Here is a 7,578-nt window from a genome sequence, read left to right as displayed (position 1 = left end):
AAAACACTTCCAAAGCTCCAAAATTCCTAAGGTTAAGGTAATCATGGTTTTCTCTTAGGGCTAGTGTATGAGCATTCAAAACAAAGAAATGTGGGAAAGTATAGGCTCAAAAAGGGTTTTCAAAGGATTAGAACAAGGTAGGCTTATTTGGCTAGAGAGGCTCAAGAACAAAACTGCCTTTATCACTTCCAAACATGCATATCAATCAAGAATTATCAACAAGAGGCAAGCCAAGGCATATGTGCAAGCAATCAAGAGACATATCACACAAGAAAGAACATAAAGTGGCTCAAATTCTCACACAGGGCATTTGTGTCACAATCAATTCAACTCTCAAACATCATGATCATCTTCCAAGCAAAGAAAAGCAAGGAATCCACATCTCAGAGTATCAATGAAGTGAAGGAAAACTGACAACCGAACCACAATCCAGAATTTACGAAAAGCATGCAAAACTGTACACAAGACACAACAAACTACATAAAAACCGAAACACGAACAAAGAAACAACCTCCCCTAATTATTTTGATGAAAGGGTCGCACCTCCCACAAAAGTTGTGCATAAAAGAATGCAGTATAGTACTAGGAAGTGACTCCTAGGTCGTCTCTCAAGGACCAAATGTGGTTCAATCTCAGATTAACACGTAGTGGGGGGGGTTTGTGAAGAGTTTTGTGAGTGCAGATGGACTAAATTAAAACACGAATATAAACACGGAGGTAAACACAAAATTAAAATGGTTGGTCATTAAAAGTAACCTTACAACTAAATTATCACAACTAAACATAATAATCAACATTAAAGTGAATCAAGCAGTAAACTGAACGGTCCTAAAATAAGGTGTGGGAACTAATTTAAATGCACTAGAGAAATATGAAAACTCATCTAACACTATTGAACTGCAAAGAGTTACCCTTCGAAGCCCAACGCAGCCAGAATGACATGGATGCACATTTATACGAAAGAAGTACTAAAAGAAATTGTGTGACCAGTAAGTTGAAATAAACGAGCAAGCTGCTTCTAAATGCATTTCAATGTATATAATAAAAAAACATTTTTGATGCAAGTGTGAATAAAGAAAAGGATTAAAGAAACCTTCCTAGCACGTGCGCGTCATCCAATAATCAATCAACTTGCTTTGTACAAGAAATTAAATGAACTTCATCACCGTGAAGTTGCTCCCTTATGCTCCAAGCAATTGAATAAAATTCTTTTCTCAAAGCCTACCACCGTACACCTGCTACTTGTGCCCTCCAAATGCTTCAATTGATGTGACCACTCCTTACTCCAACCTAATCTACTTCCACCTCATATTCCCGTGCACACCATGCCCTTCTTCAGCTTCTTCTTAATCAACCTTCCAGCAGCTTGCACCGTGCACACCATTCTCCTACTACATTCAACAACGTGCCCTGCTGCCAGCTGCTTCCGTGGCCTTCCTACTTTCCAACCGAGACAACACTTCTTCAATGATGTGGCAGCCGTGCGCCTCACTTCTTCCAGGACGTCCAACACGCGCACGCTGCACAAGCTTCTTCCGAAATGGAATCAGCTCCTACCACACCACTTCACCACTTCCCTCAAACGTTCCATTTCTCTGAATAAAAATAAGGACACTGATAACAGTTGAAAAACTGTTATTTTCATGATTAAAATTGACACTAAAAGCAACCTTTACACTTAGAAACTAGCTTGAAATCATGCTTTTCTGTATATTTTGGAAATAAGAGAGCTGGACAGGTTATGCTTGATTTCAGTGTTTTGTGCAGGTTTTAAGGTGAATTTGGTAAAGAAGTGAAGAAGGAGAGAGATGAAATCAGAAAAGACAATAAAAAGTGCAAAAGGAGAAGCCGAAGTCACCGCTCAGCGGCAGTTTACCGCTGAGCGGCACTCAGGAGTTTGCGGGAGGTCCGCTGAGGGGCAAAATGGCCGCTGAGGGGAGAAAACAAGTCACGCACTCACCGCTGAGCGGTATTTTACCGCTGAGCGGTATTTTACCGCTGAGCGGTACTCTGGAAGTCACGGGAGATCCGCTGAGGGGCAAAATGGCCGCTGAGGGGAGAAAACAAGTCACGCAATCACCGCTGAGCGGTAGTTTACCGCTGAGACTCTGACTAAAACTCTTGCACAATTACCTAAAGAGTTGAAAACTGCTGCACAGGTGCAAACTCAGTTGTGCGAATTATGTGGAGGTGATCATATCAATGGTCAATGTGCTTTTCCAGTGGAGGCCTTGGAGGATGTTAATTTCATGGCTAATCAATTTCCATACCGTCAAGGGAATTACAATCAAGGGTGGAAACCACATCCAAGCATTGGTCAAGGACAAACTGGGCAAGCAAATCAATATAATAAGCAGCAGCAACAACCTTTTGGCAACAGTTATCTATGCTTAATGAAAAATCAACAAGGTTGGAAGAAACTCTTCAGCAATTCATACAGAAACCGAATCTTCTCAAAAGAACACTGAAGCTGCTATAAAGAATTTGGAGATTCAAATGGGTCAGATTACCAAGCAATTGGAAGAAAGGCCAAATAGAAATTTTGGGGCTAATACTGAGGTTAACCCTAGAGAAGAGTGCAAAGTGGTAAAGAGTGTGAATGAAGAGATAATTGAGTTAGAAGAAGGAGAAACAGAAGAAAGAAGAGAAATAGAGAGCAAAAAAATTTTTCCTTTTCCAATAAATCAAGAGAAACAAATGTTAACTATAGGGAAGAAAAAGGTAAAGAAAGCTCTCCTTGATTTAGGTTAAAGTGTTAACTTGATACCTTATTCTTTACTGGAGCAAATCGGCAATGTTAAAATGAAACATGCAAAGATTAAAATAGTAATGGCCAATGGATCTTCAAAGGAGCCATGTGGGATGGTAGAGGACATTATAGTTTGTGTGGCAAACTTCAGTTCTTGGCAGACTTGTGGTGATGAAGATGGAGACTGAGAAGATACCTATCATACTTGGAAGATCGTTTATGAAAACGGCCAGGGCTATCATAGATGTAAATGAAGGTATAGTGGTGCTCCAGGATAGAGAGGAGAGAGTGGTAGATGTTTTCAAAGATGAGATGCAAGCAAAGGAGGAAGAAGCTAGTTATAAAGCTGCATTTCGAGATGCACCCATGACTAGCCGTAAAGATGAAAATCTTGAGGTTTCAGGTAACCATTGTTTGTTGTTTCAGGTACCCAAGGTAGAAGAGATTGGAAGAGGAGAAGAAATTCCTAGAGACTGGAAGAAAAGAAGACTCCAACTTGGCACACCTGTTAGAATCAAGAACAAGTTGTGGGTTGTGAAGGGCTTTAAAGAGAAGGAGATGATAGAGATAGAGTCTCCATGTTCTAGAAGAACCAAAACAGTTCAAAGGAAACAGCTGAGGAGTTGGTGGAATAACAACATCAATTACAAAGAAGATGGAACTTGAACTTTATTGGTCAAGCTAATGACATTAAAAGAGCGCTTGCTGGGAGGCAACCCAGTGAATTTAAAAACTTTTGATTTGGTTTTGTAATTTGTAATTTTGAACATTATTTCTGTATTTATTTTGTTGGATATAGCATCTACTGAAGGATGCTAGGTGGTTAAGTATCTACTGAAGGATACAATGGCTGTAACACCTACTGATGGGTGTTGGTGGATTTTGGGTCAGGCTCGTGACGTTAAACAAGCGCTACCTGGGAGGCAACCCAGTTGATTGAATATTTCTGTTTGTTTGTTTAGTTAGGGTTTGCATAAGCATTTTGAACATTGAATTGCAGGGAGCCAGTGAGGGGCATGTCTAGGAGGCACGTAGGTTAAGAAAAGAAGGAGAAGAGCACTTCACGAAAGTGCCGCTGAGCGGTACTTTACCGCTGAGCGGTACTCTCGCAGAATAGGGTTTTAGCTCCCCTTAGCGGGACCCGAGCCCATTAGGGTATTTTTACACCCTAAGCTGCGCATTCTTCACACTTTCAGACTTTTCTTTGCACAAACACTCCACATACCTTCTCCAAGGTTTTCCACATCTTTTCACTCTTCCTTCTTAAGAAAATTCTCTTCTACTCACTTTTCACTAGAGTGCCATCAAAGTTTGGGGTTGAAGAGAGCATTCTAGCTTGGAAGCATTCTCATTGCATCTAGTATCTCCACCCAAGTAAGTAAAATGCATTTTGTTCATTCTAGGGTTTTTGATTTTGAATATGATTGTCAAAGCATGAAGATTTAGGGGTTTTGATTTCTTTGCATGATTTGATGATATATTGATGTTTGAACCGATTAAACTGCATGCATGTATGAATGGAAAACTGAAAATTGCATTTGGGTGGAGTTAGGAAAGCTTTAAAACAGGTTTTCAAAAATCTGCAGAGTTACCGCTGAGGGTAAACTGCCGCTGAGCGGCACTATGCCAGATTTGATTTTCTGGTTTTGTGTGATCGGAATGTGGTACTGGTGGCGCTGAGGGGAAATTCTGGCCCTCAGCGGTGGTTTAGCTTCGAAAGGAGTTTGTTCTGTGTTTTACTAATGATTAACATCATGTTCTGTGGTTTGGTTTTGTGTTTGAATGTAGGAATGGCATCCTCATCCGGAAAAAGATTGAAAACCATGGCAAACAAGAGAAAGGAAAAGGAACCAGAGCAACCCCATTCTAGCAGGTTCTCTCTAGGAAACATGAGAAGCACTTTAAAGTGGTTCAGGACAGGAGATTCTGATGGAGAGAAAGGTTGGAATGATACCTAACCTTGCTCCTCAATTTGGAGAGCAAGTGTTAGGGAATGATTGGGGAAAGCTAGCCACTTATCCTGCACCTGCCAATATAGCTGTGGTTAAGGAATTTTACACCAATGCAAAGAAGATTGGTGATTATCCAACTGAGAATTATTTGGGCTATGTTAGAGGCCATGCTATCAGGTATGATCTGATTCAATTAATAACTTTCTGGACACTGTATGGGCTGGTGAGCAGTGCCAGTTTGCTCTTTGCATGGAGGAAGGTGCTGATTATGAGGATGTGGAGAGAGTACTGTGTATACCTGGAGGACACTTCCAAAGGAATAGATCTGGCTCAGTGGTTAACATTAGGAGGACGGATTTGACTCCTCTTGCAAAGTATTGGATGGCGTTTTCTCATGCCAACATTCAGCCATGTTCACATGTGTCAGATATTACTCTCAGCAGGGCATTTTTCATTTATTGTGCTATCAGAAATTTGAATGTTAATATTGGGCAGGTGATAGCTGATGAGATAGTGTGTGCGTGTAATACTTCAAACAATAAAGCACCACTAGGACATCCTTCTTTGATCACGCACCTTTGCAAGATAGCTGGGGTGGACACTTCTGCTCCACCTTTGAGAGGCCAAGAAAAGCTATTGATGAGGCCTACTATAGACAGTACTGTGGAGGTGATGATGCAGCTCAGCCAGTTCCACCACGCCGGCTCGTAGAGAGAGAGGGCCAGCACAGAGCCAGACGTCTGCTGAGACACATAAGCAGAGCCATTCCAGATGAGGGACATGTATATGTCTCTTATAGGGGCTCAGTTGCAGTCCATTCACAGAGGGCAGGTGGCCACTGCTGAGATGATTGTGGGGATGTATGATACCTCCAGCCCACAGGTGGACTATGGATGAATTCCATAATGTGGTAGCTTGGCCAGAGGAGCCAGTGCATGGAGGAGGAGTTGGAGCAGCTGAAGCTTCAGCTAGAGAGATGGAAGAAGATGAAGCTGATGATGATGATGCATTTGAAGATGATGAAGATGAGGAGGAAGAGGAAGATACAGAGGACAGCTCAGATTGATGAGGAGCTGAGATAGCATTTACTGATGAATGCTATCATGTGCTTATGCTTTGTGGTTTAAGTTTTCTGAACTTATTTGTTTTTGTTTTTAGATTAGGGTTTGATGTACTTTATTTGAAACCTGGTTTGTTATGATGGTTTGCTATTAACTGTGATTGTATGATAAGTAATGCTGAATGATGCTTATGATTGATGATGTTGAGATAGATGTGCACATTAAATGCTTATACAGGTGATTCACAAGCTTGTGAACAAATGCATGATATCATGATTGTGATTGTGAAATTAAGCAGGATGTGTATGTCAAATGTGAATGAGCTTATATGTGAGATTTGAGCTCCAGAGTTGTTGTTGAATGTATTACTTTGAAAGCATGAATGATTTTGCCCAGGTTTTCTATGATTGAATCAATTGCTTGTTTTGCATCATGTGATCAAGGCCATTGTTGAAAACCTTTTTATTGGCCAAATTCATAAAATTGCCCACTAAAAGAGAACACTGTGTGTTCTATCTTTGAACCCTTAGCCTTGAATATACACTGAAAACCCTTGATTGAAAATCTTTACCTTGAGTTAAGTAGAAGATCTTGTGTGGTATTATTAAATATTCAAGTTTGGGGTTGTTGGGAAAAACATGAAAAGCATTGAGCTAAGAGTTAAAAAAAGTAAGAATATGCAAAGAAAAAGAAAAGAAAAGAAAAAGAAGCAAAGCTCAATGCAAAGGCAAAAGAAAGTTGGGAATGAATAAGATGATTGTGTTGTTATGATTCTATTAACTCAAGGATTTGTGATCCAGAAAAACAAATTTTCTTGTTAGCCCAGCCACATATAAGCCATAGAAAAGTCCTTGTGATGATGCATGCTTGTGAATGTTTTGATTGTGGTAAAATGAAAGGCAAAGTTAATTCATGTAACATTGTGATAGTAGAGTGAATGAGTGATCATCTCTTATACACTTGAGTGTGAGTGAAACACTTGACTGAGTGAGGAAATATCACATGAACACATGAACATCCATGTTTAATTGATTGATCATTCATGAAAATAGCATTTGTTGGAATTTAAATGACTTTGTGAATACTAAAACATGTGCACATCTTGATCGAACTCTTGTTCATAAGCTTGAGTGAAGTTTTTGCTTATTTGAAAAGAAGATTTTTGAATGAAGTGAATCATCATATGAATTGGTTTAAAGATAGAGTTACATCTTATTTGCTTGAGGACAAGCAAAAGTTTTAAGTTTGGGGTTGTGATAACAGTTGAAAAAACTGTTATTTTATGATTAAAATTGACACTAAAAGCAACCTTTACACTTAGAAACTAGCTTGAAATCATGCTTTCTTCATATTTTTAGAAATAAGAGAGCTGGACAGGTTTATGCTTGATTTCAGTGTTTTGTGCAGGTTTTAAGGTGAATTTGGTGAAAGAAGTGAAGAAGAGAGAGAATTGAAATCAGAAAAGACAACAAAAAGTGCAAAAAGGAGAAGCCGAAGTCACCGCTCAGCGGCAGTTTACCGCTGAGCGGCACTCAGGAGCTTGCGGGAGGTCCGCTGAGGGGCAAAATGGCCGCTGAGGGGAGAAAACAAGTCACGCACTCACCGCTGAGCGGTATTTACCGCTGAGCGGCACTTTAATGGGCTTGGATTGACTTTTGTAATTTACGAATGATATATAAGCTTTAGGGTTTCTAGGGTTAGGCATGTTTGGCAGAAACGAAGCAAACACTCTCTCTTCCACCCCTTGGGGTAGATTGGGAGATGGTGACAGCTCTCCTCTTCTCTTTCTCGGGTTTATTCTTTCATTCTTTCATTG

This window comes from Vigna umbellata, chromosome 3, assembly GCF_029865625.1.
Source record: "Vigna umbellata cultivar VRB3 chromosome 3, Vumbellata_1.0, whole genome shotgun sequence".
NCBI lineage: Eukaryota > Viridiplantae > Streptophyta > Magnoliopsida > Fabales > Fabaceae > Vigna > Vigna umbellata.
This window is presented reverse-complemented; position numbering follows the sequence as displayed.